Raw genomic sequence first — 22,608 nt, forward strand, 5'->3', positions numbered from 1 at the left:
ATGTTTGTGCACACGTGTGTTGCTTGTGTGCAAGTGTGTGTATGTGTGTGCACACAGACCTGTGCATGCAGGGGTACAGCTGGGCATGAATCCCTGTGTGTGAGCACTCCCACGATTCTGTACACTCTGCAGGGTACGTGTTTGGACATCTGCCTGTGTTTGTGGGGAGGTCAGGGGGTGTCACAGTTGTGCCTGTGCTCCATCTAGCCAGAGGGTGCCCAAGCACATGTGTTTTGGTTAAAAAAAAAGTGTAATAGATAATCCTTTCACTGTCAGTGGGGAAAGGCTGCCAATACTGCAAGCACAGCACAGGGCACCACCAGAGAGATGGGCTTGTGCTCAGCTTCTTTACACTTCACCATTTCTGCATTTTCTAGCTGAACACTGACCTGCCTCTGAGAGTGGGGGGTGGGTGACAACACCAGCAGGTATATGGAGAAGACTCACACCCACAGCCGAGGCATGAAAATGTCCATCTGCGTGTGCAAGAGCCAGTGTGTGTTTGAGAAGCCAAAGTACAGAAAGAGTGGCAGCATCCCCTGCCTGCACCTCCTCATTTTAGCAGAGCTAAACACGTAAAGCCCCTGCTCACCTGTGGGACTTAGCTGGACCAAGCATCATGGGTCTGGAGACACCTGCAGTCCAAGGTACACATCCTGGCTAGATACCATCCCCGTGCTGGACCAACATGCTGGGACCATCTGCTCTCCCTGTCCTTTGGTTTCCAAAGGGATGAACCCAGTGTCGGGGGCTGGGGGAGAGCAGAGATGTGGGGAAAGCAGGGCTGCTGGGTGTACCCTGATGTTCAATACCCACCTAACCAGGCAGCTCTCTCCTCCTGCAAGCCCCTTTCTTCATCTGCGTCTGTTTGACACACCTGCTGCTCTGCCATGATCAGGTCCCCAAAGGAACCACCTGGGAGGGTCTGTGCTGCATTTGGCTGCAGGTGGGAGCTGCATCTGCCCAATCACATCCTGCACCCATGCAGCACAAAGCCTCAGCACTGTGAAACAGGCAGGGATGCATTAAAACAGCGTTTTACAGCTCTTGGCCCTGCCTGGCTTTAAGGTGAATGCTGAATGAAGGGAGGCTGTGCAATGAATAGATTGGGAACCCAGAAAACCACCTTCCACTGAGTCAGAGAGCCCCAAGGAGGAAGAATGTGGCTGCGTGGGGTCCTTCTCCACTGAGGTCAATGTTGAACTATAGTTGGTGGCTAAGGCATCATTAGAGTGACTGTACCTCCCAGCAGCATCCTCCTTCTGACAAGGTTTCTCCTATGCAGCACACAGGGTCACAGGAACCCTGTGACTATATACGCAGGGCTGACGGTTGGGTAGATGCACAAGAAAGTGTAAAGCTCTGGGGGAAAAGCTGCTTGTAAGCAGGAAGACAGACGAGCTCCCCACAGGTGACTTCTGCATTTTAGCTGTTTACAGCCAGCAGCAAGTGTGGCAGCAAACAGAGTAACCTGCAGCTTTCACCTGAAAAATGTTATAGTATGTTTGTGTGAGTCATCTGTGAGGAGGAGGATACAGGAGCTGGGGGTGCATCTCTGATCTGGAGGCAAACACTGAATGCTGGGATGCCAAGGAAAGAGGCACACAGGTATCATTGCCTTGGCCTATGGACCAACCCTGTGAAATGCGGCAGCTTAGCAGGGACCCACATGTAACACCACCCACCTTGCTCTGCTCCCCAGCGGGAACTTGGGGACAGCTGGTCACAGAGCACCTCTCTGCCCCAGATTTGGGTCCCAGCTAGCTCACCTCTGGCAGTTCCTTCATAGAAATGACATGACACAGGCTGGAAGTACCTTAGGAAGCCACACTATCTAATCTGGCCCCTACTCCTACCCCAGACCTCCAGGTCCACATCTCCTGCTTGGCAAGAAAGAGAGAAGCTTGTGGCAGCTCTTGGTGGGACACGATGTACAGTTAGGTGCCTGGAAAGCAGGGGAAAGTTTTGTACAGCTGCCTAAATGGAGCCCTTCTGTGTCTGTTCTGTTGAGTCCTTCCAAATTTTTCCTCTTTGAAAACTGGAGTGTTTCATTCTGTCCAGTTTTGGTATCTTATTAGTCTCAGGTTTCCTTGTCTTCCTGGGTGGCTCATTAGGGAGTGGATAACAAGCTTTCTCTGCCCACTGCTGATAGCAGTTGGCACAAAATCTTTAACAGATATATTGTTTTTTCCAAGTATTTCTCAAGTATTTGGCTTAAACTGATGTTAACCTAACGGAAAAGGGGAGATGGTGTAAAGAATTCAAATACAAACAACATCTCGTTGCTGAACAGGGTTTGCCACCATGGTGTCAGAGACACCCCACTGCCCCACCAAGGGAGTTTTCAGAGGTACAAATGGTACAGAGATGGACAGATCCTGCTGAGAAACACCACAACTCATAATGGAAAGCAGTCTCCCATCTTAAAATCCACCAGATGCAACTAGACCAGCTAAAGGTACTAGAAATAAAATCACAAGAGCCCAAACACCATCCACGCTGAGGCACCTGTACGAGCAATCTGCTATGCAGAAATTTTGAGCGAGCCAGGGGCTCCTAATGTTCCTGTGCAGCCTCTGCCACTGCTCAAGGCACAAAAGCTGCTTATTTCAACTGGCCAAATTTGCAGAGTGCAGGGAAAATTATGGTTATTATACGCACTTTCTTACCTGAAATGCAGCCTTTTATTTAGATAACAAAAAAATTTTTCTATTATGGGCACATTCAAGTGTAGCTGTTTGGATAATTACATTGACAGCAGAATCCCAGCATGAAAAATGCAAAATATACAAGTGAGTATGAGGTCCTCTATGTACAGTGGGTGTGCACCTCACAGCTCAATCAATTTAAAGCCGGCTCTAACCAATCTGGACCTGACTCAGCTGCCCCTCTCAGGACTGTGTGATAAGCACAGCTGGTCTGCCTGGGTCGAGAGCTTCATCCTCAAATTCCATATGCAGGATAAATAGACATGTAGAAAAAATACGGTGTGGCATTTGTCAGAGGCGTCCACTCGCTTCACCTGCTGCAATAGCAAACAATGCTTTTGCCAGGTGCGAATTTGCAAGCCCCAGTTTCTGTGATCTCATCTAACAAAAGGAGGGCTTGGGAATGCATTTTAAGCATTTTTTTTTTTTTACGATTGCTCTGGTTTTATACTTAGGTCACTTCTCTTTTGGTAGGAAGGACACGGGAATGCAAAATTAACAAACTCAGCCGCTGCCTTTAGAGGAACAGGAAGTTTAGCAGGCCTCTTTCATTTCTAAAAATGTTGCACCCTTTACAGACTTCAGAACTGTACAAAATGAAGGAAATCAGCATCCAAACTGTGCGACAGCTAGTCTGTACTCAGACAGGCACTGGCAAGATGCACAGACACTTTTTCCAGTGGAGTTTCCCCTCTGAGGGCTGTCCAGGCTGTGGTGTCCCATGCCCACATCCCAAATAGCTGGCTGCAATGTTTGCAGCCCTCCAAGCCCAGCATTATAACGCAGGGAGCTCCCTCCACTTGCAAACCCAATATGCTCCCTACGGTGACTTTTTAAGGGAAGAGGAACCAAACCAGTGAGGAATCCTCAAGTCACCAGCCTCTGCCAAGCAGCCTCACTAGTCCATGGGAAGCAACATATATTGCCTAAATTAAAGCGATTTCTTGGGTCCCACTGCTCCTCATGCTACTCAAAGATGTCCAGGCTTGCAGATCTTAGTGTGCACGTTATCAGTTGTGTCCCTCTTTGCAAGATCACAGAATCATAGAATCGTAGATGCTGCATCCTAGTGCGATCTCTCAGCATTAATGCATCCCCTTTGGAGGGTCTGGCTAGGACTGTACACCAATGAAATGAAAGTTGCAGAAGGCATTGTGGAGTGCAAGGCCCTGAGCTGCAGGTAGACCATCCAGCCTGGTCACTGACCCCTCACTCAATGCTCCTGGCCTAGGAGATGTGCTTCCCCCCGAGCTCACACGACGGGGTATCAGCTCACCAGCTGCTGTATCAAAGCTGACACCTGTCACCTCCGATGTCTGGCCGGACAGCACAGAGCCCTGAGCGTGACGTTGGCGTTGGCTCCCAGCTTGGCCTTGGAGCTTGCTCTGCCTGTGCATCCCCATTGATGGAGCTGGCGCCTGCTCCTGTCATGACCTGAACAGCGACTGATCAGTGGGTAAAACCTCCCCGAGCACTGGGTTTCTAAAGCCATGACTGCTTTCAGAGGGTGATTTTGCTTTTCAAAGAGAAGAATGTTGTCTAGGTGCAGTCCAGGGAGGGGGCATTCAAACTCAGCTTTTGGGTCAACATCTGGGGACCGAGGTGGGACAGGACATGGGAAACCCACCTCACCTTACTGTCTGCTGGGTTGCAAAATAAGCACAGAGGCCCATGCTCATCTGCAGATATCACAGTCATCTGGGCTGTCTCTATAATCTAAAGTGAGATTTAGAGGACTCAAGAGAGGGATTTTACCAGGCTTTCCTTGAACACCTCCAGTGCAGTGGAGGAAAAGTAGTCTGGAAGCATCTGTCTGTCTTGATGGTTATAGGATCCCACACAGTTGGGGGGCAATTGTTGCATGGTGACAGGCAGGTCACACAAACACCACCCACCAAACCCTAAGCAATATGTTTCCTGCAGCCAACAGTTCCAGCCTCAGGTGGGAGGATGGTGGTGGGCTCTTGAGCTCTGGATCTCCTGCATCCATCCCGCCAGAAGTTCATAACATTTACTAAAAACTTTGTGAGGCTCATTTCCCTCCTGTCTGAGCATGGGCAGTACCAAGCACAGCATCATATAAACCAAACTTGCACCTGTACATTAGATGCCTCTGTGAGGAAGCATCCTACCATCTGAAAAGCATTAGAGACAGGTTATTGTCATCAACATGGGGTTAGCCCAGCACTGATCCTTCCAGGTGTAGGGTAGAGCAACCCCTGGGGATGCATTTGATCCAGAGAACCTCAAGTGACACTCTCCATCACCAGTGGCAGTAGAGGTGTAGGTCCCCCAGGTGAGACAAGCATCCTCATCTCAACAGGCGCTTCATGCTCAGAGCTCATGATGTTGCTTTTCAGTAAAAGGCTTTGAGGAGCTGGAAGTGCCATTTTGCTCCCACACTGCCATTGCCTGAAAGGCTGTGTGCTACTGGCCAGCGTGGGAATGGTGCTGTCATGGGAGCGAGATCCCGAAGGTTGCACCTGTGGGGACCCTCTCAGGTGGCACCGCTGGAGCAAAGCCCTTGCTGTGCCAGCGACACACTGCCATCCCTCTGACTCGTGCCAGGAGTGCTGTGTCCCATGTGAAAGGTGAGAGAGCATTTAAGCCACTTTTAAAGCTGTGTAAGACCTTAAACCCTTAGTGTCACATAAGGACTTAAATGCCTTAAGACTGTAACATGTCACAAGGCAGCGTTAAAGCCACATAAGCCTCCTTTAGCCTCTGTGGTCCTCAAAGGGCAGTTCTACAGCATCTCAAGGGCTCCTGTTTTAAAGGGCTCACAAGACCAGGGGCTGAGAGAGTTGTACCTTCTGCTAGGCTGCTCTGCAGGCTCTTGTTTGACCCTGGCTGCCCTCAGGCAGTGCTCATTCAGGAGGTCTCTTCTCCTTCCTTCCCCATGTTTGGACACTTCCTTAAGACAAAGGGCCAGGGCTTCTGTAGCTTATCAAATTGAGCTGGCTTTTCCTTGGTTGAGGCTTTGAAGAAGCAAGTCCTTCTGGTGCATCTGGTGTATCTGGGAGAGGATGCGGCAAGATAAAGCAAGAGCGTTCTCCAGCTGGCACAGACACAGCGGTCCAGGCGAAGAGGCACAGGGACACGTGTCTGAGCAGCAACGTGCAAGGTCAGAAAGAAACGCCTGCGAGGCAGACAGATGAACATGCCCTATGCAAACACACATACCCTGATCCATCAGGCTTATCACAGGCTATAAAGACACATTTTGTAGAAAACCCTGTTAAGATACTGGCTGCACATCACTGCTTTAAGCCCCTACAGCAACTTAAACTGGCTATAATGTTAAGCCTTTAGAGTATTTTAAACTGCTTAGATTGCTCAAAAGACCAGCTTAATCTTAAACTGCAGTGCAGCTGCTTAAACAGTTTAAGCTGATCTAAAAGCTCGCAGGAACACGGAGTGCTTGAACTATGCTTAGCCCTGTTTGTTGACTGAAGCACGGCGCTGGCCTTGTCACACCCAACGTGACACCAGGGCTGACATATAAGCTGTTTTCCTAAATAGACCTTGTAGAATCTGGAGGAGAAAAAAGATCTTTTGTTATCCCTTCCTGGCACCAGGCGCAGCTCCAGGTGTGCTCATCCTTCCCTGAGCACCACGAGCAGCACTGGCTCCCCAGGGAGAGGAAGGTCCCCAGATGCCATGTCCTCAGCTCGGGAGGGCACCGGCACTGCACAGCATGGTGGGAACTGTCACCTTTTTGTTAGTCTTTGCAAGCAGAGTTTTGCAGGGAAAGTCACTCACTAGTTGGATTATTAATGGTGCTTTCTTGCACAGCCCAGCAGGAGTGAATGTTGATTATCACCTTTCTCTAAGATAAATAATTGCTGGAATCTCCAGCTACGAAGACAGAGGACAATGCTCCATGCCTGAGCAGGATGAAGCCACATCTACACCAACACATTAAGTCAGACCAGTCCTGGGAATCTCCCCCAACACAGCCATTTTATCCCATTCCCACAGAGAAAGCCCAGGGTTTTTTTTAATTAGACTTTATTTTTCCAATTTCCCTGATTTTTCTCTTTTTTGACATCTATGAATGCAGTGAAGGACGTGTGCAAGGTGTGCATTGGCTTGGGAAAAGGGAGTGGTAGTATTCTGGCTGGAAAACCTGCCCAGGTATAAGAAAATAGGTTAATGTTGTGCTCAAAGTAACAATTACATTAGGCTCAGCAGATGTATTGCCTAGTGGATGAACTCAGTTGACAAAACACACATTAGTAATTATTTTGGTCTTCCACATGAAATTACAGAATCACAGAATGGTTACAGTTGGAAGGGACCTCTGGAGATCATCTATTCTAACCCAAATCCTCAGTTTTCACATCATCATGATATTCAGAATAAAGGAAACAAAGCATTACCTGCCCAGCTATGCCAAGCACCCATGGAAGACTGTGGAAACCTACCTTGTGTTGTAATTTTTGCTCACTGGAATATTTAACATTCATATTTATGTATGCGGATGTTGACAGTAGAGACTGTGAGAGTTGTAAAGGAACTTGCACCTTTCTCGATGTGCATTTTGACATATTTATCACTCAAGGAGTTTAAACAGAATGTGCCTGTTATTTTGTTTTCCTAATGCATGTTAGGAAGGCCTGCACCAAGAGCTGTGCAGTCCTGGTCCTCCTGCTGGCGCTAACTGGCCTGGTCTTCTAGTGCTTTTGTGGCATTATCTTTTTTCCCAATAACTGGCCGGAATACATTCAGCAGCACCATGGTGTGGTGCTTGCACATCATATGTCGACACACAAACACACAGAGGGGTCGTCACTACTAAGAACAATTCTTCAACAAAGAAAAGGTTGTGAAACGCCTCAGGGCTCTGGCACTGCGTCCTGGTGCCCATGTTTTTACCCAGCTCTTGCAACAGGCTGGAAGTCCAGGCCTGTCTCTGGTAACAGCTGAAGCTATTTCATAGGGTCTTGTTGAGATATGAAAATCTAAAAATAGGACTCACAATCTGTGGAGAGGCCTGAAGGTACTAGAGAAAAGGCCATGAGTGTCCCTGGTCCTGCTGATGAGCTCACCGGGGGGTTAGATCTCAACACAGCATCCTCCTGCCCTCCCGTCAGAATTCAGTGCTCACGTCCAACACCTTTGTTTGCACAGAGGGAGGCCATGCCTGGTGGGAAATCCCTCCCCCTCTTGCTTTGCTCCCTGCCAAGACACCAGCTGCCAGACCATGAGCTGAGCACCAGAGCCCCGACATTCAGCACGGCTGGATCCTTCCCCTGCGTGTCCTCGGGGAGCTCTCCCTCGTGTGCTGGGAGCATCTGGGACTCCTGAACTTGCTCGCTGGCTTTCTCACTCAGGAATCATTATCATTTATTGATAGGATGCCTTTTGCAAGCCTCAGGGCACTGTTGCAAACTTCCAGGCTGTGCACAAACGGATTCAGCTCACCCATCGCAGAGGAGCAGTTGCTGCATGCAGAGATGTTACAAAACTGTCTTGGCCAGGAAGCAAAAAGCAGTTTCTAAGTGTGTGGGCAGCAACTGCAGCAAGATCCCTGGCTTGCCAGCCTGAACAACGTGTGCAGGAACAACACATGTTCCCAGGGCCGGGAGCAGGGCTCTCGGGAAACACCCTGGGCATTATTGCAATAGCATTACTCCAACCTCGTCCACCCCATCCTCAACTCCTGGTCATCCCCACCTGGGCACCCACACTTACTCTGTGCATTTACGCTCAAGCCAGCCACACCAGTCACACACCACACTCCCTACACAACCCCAAGTGTCCCAGTGGAGCATATCCACCAGCTTTGTCAGTTGTCTTTCTACCCTCAACTGCTGCCATGGGCAGGATGAGAGAAACTCATTTTATAATCCGAATTCCTCAGGTCTCTGCCTCAAGAGAAGGACTGCTGGCTGTGGGGTGTTTTGAGAACGTTTTCTGGGGCAGTTTGTGGCCCCTGTATTAAGGCAGCATGGTCTTCACGTTTGATGGTTGGAGCAGAGATGTAACAGCCCTCCTCCTCAGCTTGCCTCCAGGTCTCCTACAAGAAGGTACTGCAGAAGTCAGTGATCAGAAATGGAGGGACTCAGAGAAATGCAACTTTTCCAATAAACGAGCAATGAAACAAGATTGAGGTCAAAGAAAAGATGCCAATTTTTTCTAATGGGTTGCTCCAAAGTGCAGATTCGTCCTTGGGACTGAAGTTTTAAGGTCATTTCTGCCCATTGAAGACTCCAGCGTGGAGGTGACAAAGCTTTTGAGGCTTCTGAGATGCCTGACAGAGGCACATGGACAGATTGCAATACAATCCTCATGTCACTGGGGTGGGCCACGTGGAGATGGAGATGACACCCCCAGGTCGGCCAGGGGCAACAAAGACATGGATGTGACCTGGAGGTAAGTCAGCACCAAAAGCTAGGCGAGATGTTCTCCTGAGGAACACTATCACATTGGCTTCATGCAACTGTTTTAGCCAGCACTTTAGGGAGAGTTTCTTAGAAGAGGCGGGGCAGTAGCATGCTTTAAATGCCCTCACCACACCACACACATTTATATTTATTGCAGCCAACACACACTTCTGTCACCCCGAGAAACACATGCCTGCCCTGCCATAGCATGTCCTCTCCCAGAGCCCCAGCTCCTGTGTCTGAGCAGCACAGAGACAATGTCCTCCCCTAACTGGGTTACAGGAGATTGGATTAGCAATTTGTGAGTTAGTAAAAGTCTAAGAATGGAAGATAAAACAAAGTGTGACAGGCTAAGCAGCCCTTGTCACCAGGGATTGATCACAGTGCTAATAGCCAGCGACAGCCGCACATTAATAACACAATAACCCAGCTTGGGATATTGGCACTATCACAACCCTTTAACCTGGTAATAACTCATTGGGAAAATGTGAACAGTGTCATAGCCAACCTGTCTCTGCTACTCACGTCCCCCTCTACCTGCCAGGCTCGCGGAGGCAGGTGGCAGCAGGACCACCATGGGGTCAAGGGCTCTGCCACGTGTGCCAGTGTCAGCCCCATCTGCAGCCCCATGGTGCCCTGTGCCTGGTCACGGACATGGCACCAGCGTGGCCTTTGGGGCTGTGAGCACGGTTGTGTCAGTCAGGGAGCACAGCCGGGCAGGAGATATGCAGGGGTGACCATAGTGGTGACACAGAACAGGGGACAGGGAAGAGCTGGGCTGTGTGATACTGGTGGAGTCAGGGCAGGTGTTGAGCTCAGGCTCAGAGCAGTTGATGGAGGCATCTGAGAGAATGGGACAACAAGTAATTTGGGGAAATTTGGGGATTTTTTCAAAATATTCTGGATTGTATTGACATAAACCATTCCAAATTTTCCTGGGAAGCTTCGGGCTTCTACATCTGAATGTTGTGGGAGAAGACACATTGCAGAAGTTACAAACAAACCAGGGTTGTTTAGCAAATGGGAGGTAAAATTAGGGATCAATCTTTTTGAAAAATGTAGATCAAAATTTGGGAAAAAAATTATTTATTTAAAAAAAAATGTAAGCCCTGTCTTAATGCAGACAGCATCGCCTTGTTTACAAAGGCTTTTCTGAATGCTGCTCAGTGTCAGGGAGCGTGGAGGGGAGGAGAGATGGAGAAATATCGCTGCTGTTTCTCCACCCCCGAGCATGAGCAGCAGGAGGCATTTTCCTACCTCGGCTGAAGCTCAGGCTCTGCTTTGGCAGCCACCCAGCAGCTGCATCTCTTGGCTGCGCTGGTTGGAGCAACGCTGAGAGCAAGCGATTTCAGGGATTCAAAGGTCAGCAAATCCCCAGTGCCAGCTGCTGAGACATCCACAGAGGAGCCCATCCCCTGCCAGTGGGGACCAGCTTATTGTCACTGCAGGTGCCTAAAATCCAGGACCTCTATGAACCAGGTGGAGGATGCATCCATGGGTGGGTCTATCAACATCTCTACAGTAGCAGGAGACCCAGAATGGATGGAGTTAGACCTGTGAAGTCCTGTTGCCACCCGCGTTTGGCCAGGTCAGTGATACAGGATTGATTATGGCTGGTTACATCCACAGGCTGCATAGAGCATCCTCTACGTCATCCCTTCCAGCAGACCCAACCATCTTCATTTTCGGCTCAGACAGTTCTAGGAATGTCCGTGTGTGCCAGTCCAGCCCAGGAGTGAAGGAGATGCTGGTGAGGGAGTGGGGATCCTGTGCAAGGACCTGTGTCCTCCTTGTTTCCAAGGGTGCCCCCTGTAGCCCTTCATTCCTGCCAGAAGAAAGACAGATGAGACCACTCACTCAGTGTTAAGCAATACAACTTCAGAGTAGAGAATCACAGAATCAAGGGTTTGTGTTGAAGGGACCTTCCCAGCTCCCCCAGTGCCACCCCTGCCATGGCAGGGACATCTTCACCAGCTCAGGTTGCTCAGAGCCCCGTCCAGCCTGGCCTGGGATGTCTCCAGGGATGGTTCATCCACCACCTCTCTGGCCAACCTGGGACAGGCCCTCACCACCCTCAGGGCCAACAATTTCTTCCTCATCTCAAAACCCTCTGCTGTTACAAAATATATTAGCTATCAGCGTGGCAGGCTCTGCTCCGCCTCCCCATTGATGGCTGAGGTTTCTGCTCTAACCCTCCTCTGGAGTCATGACCACTTGTTGCCCAGAGAGCTCATTATCACCCAGCAAGAAGGCTATGGGAGGCAGAGCAAAACTGGGGGGGGTCTACCTAGGGATACAGGGCATGGTGGTATCTTGGAGAGTGCCAACCCTTCCTCACCACGATCAGCAGGCTAGGAGAGTGGTGACTTTCCTTCCTTCCCAATGGGCTCCTGCCCACATGGTGCTTGTTCCCATCTCTTTGGGCAGAAGGCAGACCTCAAAAAAAAAAAAAAGGAGGAAATGTAATCTAGCTTTGAAGGATCCCCTAACTAATTATTTTTGGAGGCCAGGCTGGCTGAGATCAGCCAGACTTGCCTGCAATTACTCTGATGAGAAAGGGCCTCTTTGAGACTTATGCCAAACAGGGACATTTCCACCCGCTGCCCAGCTAAGGGAGAAAGGACCAGAGAAGCGGCGGGGGGAGAAGATAACCTGATGCTCCTGTGCCATCTAGCTGTTTTTTTCTTCTCCAAAGGTGCCCAGTGAGGGGTTTGCTGCATCATGGCTCTGATGCATGCAAGGGACATGCATCAACAGTGAAAAAGGGAGGGCTCAGCTTGTTTGGCTTAATTAGAATAATGAAGCTGTGAGACTAATAGAAGGAGGTTGGGAGTGCTGAGGCTGTAATTGGCAGAGATTGGGAAGCGTGAGGCTGTCGGCTGGCAGCCATATGGAAGCAGCAAAGTGAGGGTAGTGAGTGACAGCCCGAACCTGTGGCGCTCTCATTAATTCCAACAGCAGAGCTGTGATTGATGTGTCAGCTCCCTGCTGCTCCGCGATTCGGGCAGCTGATTCCACCTCACTTCTGCCGCTACTGCTGCAGCCTGGGCTGGGGATCGGAAACACAGAGAGGGGAGGAAAGGAGGAAAATGCATAAAGGATGGAAGGAGCGAGACAGGAGAAATAGGAGAAAGGTTGTGGTGTGAGGCAGGTGGATGGAAGGATGAAGGATGGATGGATGGATGGATGGATGGATGGATGGATGGATGTTATAACCTAGGCATTGACATCTGTGAAGCCTGGTCAGCCCCACAGCCACACTTCAATTCAGGCTTTCAAACCAGATCCAGGTTTTCAACCCAGGAGTCAATCTGTGTTGGTGTCAGAAGTGTTTCACAACCCCCATGACCCTCACGCCTCTGTTTCTGCTCGTGCTCTTGGAGGCTTTTCCAGGCTGCAGGCAAACTGGCCCCTCTGCCTGCACATCAGGCCGTGCCGCTGGGTCCTCACATGCTCGTCATCCCGCTGAGAGCAGCCTGCTGCCACCCATGCCTGACAGACGGACACCCATGGGCATGGGGCAGCAGCACACCAGCACTCTGACTTTGCCAGCGTGCCCAGCCCTAGGCTGAGCCTGCAAATCTGGTGTTTCTGAGCTGGGGGTATAGACCCACTAAGAGTTTGCTGGGTAGAGTCCTAAATTTGATGCAAGAGAGACTCACCCTCTCTCCCAACATAAGGACAAAAGCAACCCCTACAAAATGCACACAGAGATGCAACACATTGCTCAGCCCCATTTCTGTTATTGTTCTAGAGCTTCTGCGATGATTCTGGCAGGGTTATGGTTTTGTTAGCCCTCGATGCATAACCGGCTAACTAGATTTGGCTGCTTAATCCTTCTGCAATGCTTCCACCTTCCCTTCAGCTCCAGTCATACCTCAACAGGGCCAGCCATGCAGGATGCAAACTGGAGGCTTTGCACCAGCGGCAGGTCCCTTGTGTCATTAAGATGATGATAATGAGCAGTGGATAACATGCAGTGTCTGTTTGCACATTCCATGTGCCACCCTCCTCAAGACATCTGGTCTGGCTGAGCATGCCGGGAGGAGGGGACAGCGTGCCTGTCCCCAAGGAGGGAGCAGGTCTTCTCGGGGAATGATGTTTGCAGGACACAGCCTGTGGCAGGACACTGGAGTGTGGAAAGCATGGCTGGAAAGAGTTTGGATCAGACCAGAGTTGTGCTTCTGGTCTGCAATCACCAGGCACAGGGACAGGACCAGGCAGTGTTAGCAGGAGCAATTACCCATCTATGGACAGGGGCTGGTTGTATGAAAACCCTATTTAATTTCTGTTCGGCCTTTGGAATATTTTCCACTGAAATGCCTAATCATTTTAGTTCTCGAAAAAACAGATTTAGTAGTTTAAATGTCCTTTTACTTTTCTTTAGGAAAGGGAAAATGTCTGGGGAGATACATCTCAGTGCTGTGAATAAATGGGTGTCTTGGCACGGCATCCAAGCGGTTTTCCTTCATGGAACATGTCATGGCTGTGGGATGTTGTGGGACAGAAGGGCAGGAGGGTCCTGTCTGTGTCACCATGATCTGATGTTTCATCTAGCATTGCCTGCCTGCATGAATCAAGACTTCTCATCCCTCCCTCTAAGGAAAGCAGCTACCCATGAAGGGGAACGGGGGATAAACTGCCAAGATGATAACTCATTTGGTAAGGCTATCAAGGCTCATTTGCTTTGCCTTGTTGCCTTCGTGAAGGAGCATGCAAAATGAAGTATCAGCGTGTGGAGAACAAAACTTGAGCTTCACCCTCTCCATACGTTCCCCTAGTCCCAGCTTGGGGGAAGGTGGGGTGATACCTCACTCCAGGGCTGGCTCCCATACCCTGCCAAGCTAATGGGGAAAAATGGGTGGCCTTTTTCTCTGGCAACTCCGTTGAAAGCACACAGCCGCTCCACTAATTTGAAGAAGTAAGAAAAGCAAGATGGAGAAGGAAAAACTGGTTTTGATTGCTGAGCTCCAGCCATGGAGTTACTCTAGCAGGAAAAGAAGTAACAGTTGGGTTAGACAGAAGCTTTGTATCTAGTACAGACATTTTTTTCTAGTAGGTATTCACTTGAATGATGAAGACCATTAGGTAAAGTATCTCAGAATAACTCTCATTTGCAGACTACATGGTGAGGAGGTGGTTTCTCAGCAACTGGTACCTCCTACACAGCGGCTGCGACTGTTCCTGGAGTAGGATGAGGCTTTTGCTCATGATGATGCTGAGATGTGCTTCATGCAGCTTTGCTCCAGTCTGGGTGGCTTTCTCAATGTCTCTGTCATATCTGGACATGCGGAAGTCCAAATGCCAGGGAGCACAACTGAACTGAAGGAAAGGTCTTCTGCCTGCTCTGTCTACACAGAGAAGATGCCAGGCTGACCTTGCTTTCCTAATACAGTGGCTGTGGGGGACAAGGCAGTAAACTCCATGACTTGGGGCAAGCAAGCTGTTCTGCAATCAGTTTGTTCTTCAATAAAGTGGGTTGCCTAACAGCGAGCTACCACTTCACCTCCAGACTGTGCAAGCTGTTCTCACAACCATGGCTGTGCACCTGCTATCAGGGACAGCACCGGCCATGTTACTCTCGGACTGATCACCAGCGCAAAAGATGCGCATGTCTGATCCTACCTCAGATGACACCTGCAGGGGCTGGCATCTGAGCTGGACCACCAGTCCACAGCTGCCTCTGCTCTCGCCTGTGAGAGTCCAGGCTGCCCTGCAGCCTTTGCTCCCAGATCGTTTGGCCCAGAAAGCAACAGGCAGGCTTGGCTGATAGCAGTGCTGAGCAGGGCTTGTTTTCAGATCCCCGCTGGTATCTTCAGGCCAGTGACGCAGGAGTCGCTGGGGTCCTCAGACCGAGGAAAGCATGGCACACATCCCAGCTCTGAGCAGTTTCAGCAGAAAGCTGCTCTGATCTTGGACAGGAGCTTTGCTTTGGTAGGGCAGTGAAGAAATTAATTAGAAGTATGTGCCAGCAACCAAACACAGCAACTCGGTCAGATTTTCCCACAATTTTCCCTTCTTGTAGATATTTCCAGGGGCTGAAATGCAGAATTAAACTGGTCAAAAGTCTGTGATGCTGTTTCCAAGACTCTGTCCCCAGAGCTCCACATGTAGTCCACCTGTCTTCTGGTTACCGTAACTGAGCAGAGGAGACAAGTGCTGATACTCAGCTCTCTAGAGCTTCACAGTTCCTGCATGAGTGGTAGGCATCAGAAGGCACCATTTTTTAGGTAGTCAAGAGAAGAGAAATAACTGCATAATGGCCCATGATTTGTCTTCTGTCTCCATCTCAGCATTTCTAAAGCTCATGAGTAAGCAGCAGACTGATGTGGGATGAGCGTGAAGAGATGGCTGGTTAGCCTTGGCCAAGACACAGCCAGCTCAGCAACTGCAGCAGCCGTTATATGGCAGGGGTTCTCTGAGCTCCGTCTGTGGTCAGTCTGGGGCTGGAGAGGACTTAAGGACTCATGGGCAGGATCTGAAGAGCCCATCATTCGTTGTGGCCAACATAGAAATAATGAAACAGAGAACTATGAAGATGGCCCCAGTATCACGCGTGCTGACTCAGTGACCAGCCCCATGTGCCTGGTGGTGTCTCCCACTGCAGGAGACACGCACTAAGGGTGGCCACATACCATGGCCAAGATAGGACCTCTCTGCTCAGTGCCAGAGATGAGCAGCTGACAGGCAGCCGGTCCTCAAAACCATTGCTACAGCTGCTAAATGCCAGCACTGAGCTGAGGCGGGGATCTGGGTGTGAGAAAGCTCTTACTTTGCCCTTTTCCATTGGAGCCTTGCAGTGGCACGGGGGAGGAGAGGCAGCACCTGTACAGCAGCTGTGTCTCAGCTGGAGCTGCGATCTGCGACAAGCAAAATGGAGATGCAGCTTCCTAAACTGCTGCTCACTGGTAGGAGTCCAGATTAATTCCTTGCTCCAGTCCCTCGTAGATCTACGCAGGGGGAACAGAGGCTCAGCAGCAACACACGTCCCCCAGCAATCCATCACCTTCACTCCTGTTCCAAAGCATCCTGTGCTGGGGCTGTCACTGAGCTGCAAACATGGCACGGTACACACACCCTGCAGACACCTGAGTGTGGGGAACTAACAGAGAAAACAGCACCTGGAGCAATTCAGCTTTCACAGAGTTTGGATACTGGGCACTAGAACACAAGTTAGCCTTGCTGAAGCATTCAGGGATCCTATCCTGGCTCTGGCCCATGGTGCCAGAAAGCTGCAGATTCGCGGGAACTACCACCCAACTGTAACTCAGATCCATTTGGGGACATGGAGCACAAGCCATCCTTGCTGACTGGGGACTTTGCGGGCACCTCCAATGGCTCTAGTTGACATCAAGGTTCTGCCATGGTTAGTTTCCCTATTTTAAGTTACAGACACAGTACTGATCTGATCTCCCTGGTCACTGTTTCACTTGGATTGTTTTCAGTATTATCTCCAAGAACCAGAGCAAATCCCTGCAGAGGCGTCACGGCAGGTTGTGTGGCTGTGTACGCTGCCCGGTGAAGGACATCAGGCTCAGCTGAGTCCTTATTGCTGTTGGTTGACCCTTCTACCAGATATTAACTGGGTATTTTATGCTTCTCAAGGACACCTTTCTCTGCTGAAATGCCGAGATGTTGCCAGCTGATCAAAGTGATTAGGAGAGAGATTATTTTTCTTTTCCTATTGAACAGTACAGGCACGGTAGGGTCATTTTCCATGTTGGCTCAACCAGCATTGTGCTACTGAACATGGCTTTTCTTTCTCTCCACCATTTAATCACAGCACATTGCAGTTTTTTCTGCTTTGAGGGCTTCCACACCCAGATGTTCAGAGGTAGTGGTGCCTTTGCTGTAGCAAGGCTAGGCATGCTGAGAAAAGCTCTGAGGAGGGTCAGCCTGGGGTCCAGTGCTGGTCTTAGATGAGAGCTGCCAGATTAGGCTGTGACAAGAAATCTCCATCCTACTTTTAAACCCAAGCATGATTATGGGCAACTATCATGACCTCATTGGGCCTTCCTCAGCATTTCCTCCAGGCAGAGCATCCCACAGGGCTGTGATCATCTCTTCTGCAGACAGAGACCTTAAAGCTTTCCTCTCCTCAGTGTGGGGTTTTATTAACCTCACCTTGCTGTGCCGAATAACTTTGTCCTCCATACATCGCCCTGCCTGCTCAGCTGGCCCTGTTTGGGGAATAGATTAAAGCCGAGGTGAACCTGGGTGTGGGGACAAGTGCCTCTGCCAGCAGCTGCCGGCTGACCACACTTGGGCTTAATGATTTTCATAATTCAGAACTGGAACTGTTTTGACTGCAAACAAGCCATGTGATGTGGATCTGCTCCTTAATCACATCAGACTCCTCAGGTTTCCAGCGTGCATACTCATAAGTTCGAAATTCATGTCTGAAACACATGCTGCTGCATCTTTGTGTAGAAAACATTCCTGTTGGCAAGCTCTGCAGGAGTGCTTATAAAGAACAAATATCAAAGTGTGACAACCGCGGCTGATTACAAATAGCAGGAACATTTGCAGAGCATTGCTCTGCAGAGCTGGCCCCGCGCGAGAGGCTTCTCCAGCTGCCGGCAAAGCCCAGGTGCTCCCCAGGGACGGTCTGACTCTCGGCATTGCTACCCACGAGCTACAGAGCTGCTCTGACTCACCAAAGCCAGCAAAAATAACATAAAAGCTGTAAGCAGAGTGGCAGAGATGGACGAGGGAGAAATATGCACCAGAAAATTAATTCTGAAAGCAGAAGCAATATTAGCAGGAAAGCAGAAGAATTCGGTTCCCTCTGTAGCCTGCACAAAGGCAGAATGATGGACGCGTAGAAGTTGTCCTTGTGCTGCCTTTTAAAAGCTGGAACGAGGAACAGGTTAAGCAACCTCTTCACGTCAGTGCTGCTGAACACGCTATCCCACTCCAGGACTGCAAATCCCACTTCAAAATACCAGAACATATTCCTACAACAACACGAAACACTTTATTATGATTTTTCCAGTCATGTTTGCATGCTAACTTTTAATATCCTTGCAAAGTATATTGCCTTGGGTATTCTATTTGCATCCACATCAGTATATCCGTGATGAACCTGGTCTTCCTTGCATCAGATTACGTGATGGTCTGTGGGTTTTATGGGAATCATGAGGCAATCCAGAGAATTTCTTCCTGGATGTCATTGATAAAGTTGTGATCCAGTAATAGCACCACAGCCTGCAAGCAGTTAGTGTTCTCAGATATTAAATAAATGTTCATGGACAATTTTCAGGGTACGCGTTGTACCATCTGTCATAGCAGCATTGGTAGGTTTTAATTACGGTTTATACTCTGTCTTCAAGCACCTGGATTCATTTTTTCATACTGTCTATTATTCATGATGATATGCTAAACAGTCCCTTACTTCTGTTTTCTGCTATTCCCTTTCAACAGCTGGGCCAGCAATATAAACGGAGATGTGCCAAAGGTGCGCAAAGTGTGAGGACATTTCTTGCTCAGGCACTTCCCAGGGTGGGGGCCAATATCATAACTATTTCCAGATTTATCTTTGGAATAATTTACCTAGAGACTTACTTGGATAAATTATTTGCAGGGAGAAAATGTATCATAGCAGCTTCCTGAAGAGGAAGGAGATCTCGACACTGAAGAAACTTAGCCCAGCTTGAGTAAGCCTACACGCAGTTCGGCAGCCCCCGCTAGTAATAAAGCAGCTTGGTTTCTGTCTCCCTACAACCTGGATATTTCAGACCAATTTGCTCTTGTCAACTCAGCCATGAGACAGCTAGTGGTGGAGGTTTGCAGCTCTGTTATTAAAGTTACTGCCTGTGGGTTGTGAGCATCAAGGGATGGCTCTGAAATGATCACTGAGTTACAGTGAATAATGTCTTCAACCGCACTAAAGCCGTAGACGCAGCGAAGATATTTGGCAGAGTGGCTGAGGAAAGTATGGCAGGGGTATGGCACAGAGTGGGGAGGACCTGCTGTTGGCATGTTGGGGCCAGGTGGGATGGCACCGCCTTCCAGGGACATCTTCAGTGACACAAGGCAGCAGTGAATTTTGGTAGACCATGCCCACCACCCTCCACAGCTCACAGAATGAAGGTGTGATCTCACGATGCCCACAGAAAATTCGTATATATCTTTAGCATGGGATAAAAGAGACATTCAGCCCATTTGCCCAATGAGAAAGTGTCCATGAAACAATAAGGGCATAGACCCAAAAGAGGTGGAGAAAACCCAAGCTGCCAGATACACTTGCATCCATGATATGGCACTTTCAATGAGTAATCACTTGCCAATACATATGGTGTTTTTGTAGATGTGAAATGTCATGGAACATAACGTACTGATATGTTTAAAAATAAATTGCTGGGATAGCTTAAAAAATAAATGACTGAAGTGTGGGGACTTGTGGTGCATTTTGCTGTGGATTAATTTTGTCGTTTGATTTGGGTAAAGCTTGATCCAGGTGTCAAACTAAGTATTGACTTAATAAACTGGGGTTTTTCACTCGCTCTCTGAGGAGTTGTGGGGAACAAGGTCAGTCTCTTAATTAATTTATGCAAATTGCTGTTTTCTTCTGCTCCGTTTAAATGTTAGTGATACCTGTCTTATCTCCTTATAGCTAATTGAACAGAAACAAATACGTAACTGCATGCAGGACTTGGAGAAAGTCACAACCAGGTATGATGAAGCCCTCAAAATCCACCCAGAACAGCTGCAAAGTGATCATAATATTTATATATGTGCACACACAGATGCTTTTTAAAGCATTGATCAAAGCACAAGTGACCGAAGTCCCGAAGCCATATTCAGTTGTTCAGCATGAGGAGGTGTTATCTGCAGGCACTGGGACAGCATGCACCTGCAGCCGGGGCTCCCACCACAGACCTCGCTGCCATGCAGGGAGCAGTGAATGAGTCCCCAAATCCAGATCTTGTCTACAAAGTGCATCTTTTCCAGTGCAATTTCTCTGTGTAGCTGCTCTATAACCTGAAAGACTGATACAGAGCCCTCAGCACAGGACACACATGGACCTGCAGGAGAGGGGCCAGAGGAGCCCCAGAAATGATCCAAGGCTGGAACAGCTCTGCTGGGAGGACAGGCTGAGAGAGCTGGGGTGTTCAGCTGGAGAAGAGAAGCTCTGGTGAGACTTTATTGTGGCCTTTCCAGACTTAAAAGGGGCCGATAAAAAACGTGAGGATAGACTTTTCACCAGGGCCTGTTGTGATAGGACAAGGGGTGATGGTTTTAAACTAAAAGAGGGAGATTCAGGCTGGACATGAGGAAGAAATTGTTGCCCTGAGGGTGGTGAGAGGCTGGCCCAGGTTGGCCAGAGAAGTGGTAGATGAACCATCCCTGGAGACAACCCAGGCCAGGCTGGACGGGGCTCTGAGCAACCTGAGCTGTCCCTGAGATGTCCCTGCTCATGGCAGGGGGGGCACTGGGGGAGCTGGGAAGGTCCCTTCAACCCAAACTGTTTGGTGATTCTATGATTTAAGGAGCTGTAAGAGGCCATCCAGCCACTGCGAAAAGCTGTTGAGAGCAGGGCAAATAGCCGCAGGGATGGGCAGGATGGCACCACTGGGCAGTTGTGCTGGGATCACTGAAATAATAGTGCAAATAGAGCAAATCCCTGCCCCACAGGGAGTGGGGTTAGAGAAACAGGCTGGACAAGACTAAGGGCACCTGCCAGCTCCAGCTCTTACCATGGGAATACCCACCCTTTGGGTATTCCTTCTCTCATCCCCTATCTATGGCTTATTTGTGCCAATTTTGGGGGATTCCTAATGATTTCATCACCCACACACAGGACAAACAGGATCGGCTGGAAGCTGCATGGAGCCAAGTCTATGCAGATGTCCTAGGAAGATCTGCCTGTTTTTCTGGTGGAAGATGCTACAAAACCAGTCACCAAAAAGCAAATGCTTATTTCCAGTAATTTTAGAGGATAACTTGCACAATTTCCTCTGGATCTTTTGTTTATTTTGTAGGGAGAAAAAAAGTTTAATTAAAAAAAAAAAAAAAAGGAAACAAAATTGCAGGGTTCTGCAAGAAACCATGTGCAGATTTTAAAACTGAGTTCTAGTTCGCTTGTTTGTTTTGTGTTTGTTTTGTTCAAAACCTGTTTTGTTCAACACTACAAAGTCTCCAGCATTATCCCTAAGAGGTCTTCATCTTTTGTTCCCTTGTTTTTTATTTTTTAGGAGAACTTTTGAAAATTTGGCCCAGGTGAAAAAAAAAAATCCTCACAGAAGCCCTATCTGGCATGAAAGTTACTTTTACCAGCGAAATCAAACCCCGAGATGACGACAGCACTGTGCCCTTGGCTGTGCGGAGGGAAGCAGCCTCAGCCCAGCAGGAGGGCTGGCCCGTCACCACTTCTGTGGCACAGCAGGTTTCCTACATCTCTGTGGCTTTTTGATGAGTGGCGTAAATAACGAAGCCGCTTTTCCCTATGAAAATATTCGGTGCTTTTGCAGGTTGCTCTCCTGCCTCCTCCAGCCTCACCCCCCAGGGCTCTTCTCTGGAATCCATCACATCCTTCCCCTGCACAGCCCAGCTGTATTTCTCTCAGAACACTCTGGGTGGAGGTGAAAGTGGGGCTGCAGGTGAGCTTGTCCTCCTGCCTCCTTCCACAATGTGCCCACAGAGCATAAATAGAATCAGAGAATCATTTTGGTTGGAAAAGACCCTCAGGATTGTCAAGTCCAACCATAACCCACCCCTGGCACTGCCCCATGTCCTGAGAACCTCATGTCCGTCTGTCCAACCCTCCAGGGACGGTGACTCCAGCACTGCCCTGGGCAGCCTGTTCCAATGCCCCACAGCCCTTTGGGGAAGAAATTGTTCCCACATCCAACCTCAACCTCCCCTGGTGCAACTTGAGGCCGTTTCCTCTGCTCCTGGTGCTTGTTCCTGGGGAGCAGAGCCCGACCCCCCTGGCTCCAAGCTCCTTTCAGGCAGTTCAGAGATCAGAAGGTCTCCCCTCAGCTTCTGTTCTCCAGCTGAACCCCCCAGGTCCCTCAGCCGCTCCCATCACACTTGTGCTCCAGCCCCTCACCAGCTCCGTTCCCTTCTCTCAACTCGCTCCAGCACCTCAAGGCCTTTCTTGGTGTGAAGGGCCCAAAACTGACCCCAGGATTCGAGGTCTGGCTTCCCCAGGTCCCAGCACAGGGTGATGGTCACTGTCCTTGTCCTGCTGGCCACACCAGTGCTGGTACCAACCAAGATGCTGGTGACCTTTTTGTCAATTAAAGCATCCACTCAGCCATGGGTGCTCTGGGCTGCTGGTGGCATGAGGGTGAGGAGGAGTGGGCATGGACCATGGATCCAGTTTAGGACACTGTTGTTTCCCAGGTGGTGATGGTTGCTCACAGGCACCCAAATGTGTGTGTCCCCATTGTGAGCTGGGGTTCTGGGCTCTCCTGATGGTTGGCCCAGGGCTGCAGGCTCTCACAAGTGGGTCTGGAGCTGCCAGAGATGTCCTGGTCTCCAACCACAGCTTCAGGAGGCATGGC

This window comes from Columba livia, chromosome 14, assembly GCF_036013475.1.
Source record: "Columba livia isolate bColLiv1 breed racing homer chromosome 14, bColLiv1.pat.W.v2, whole genome shotgun sequence".
Classification (NCBI taxonomy): Eukaryota; Metazoa; Chordata; class Aves; order Columbiformes; family Columbidae; genus Columba; species Columba livia.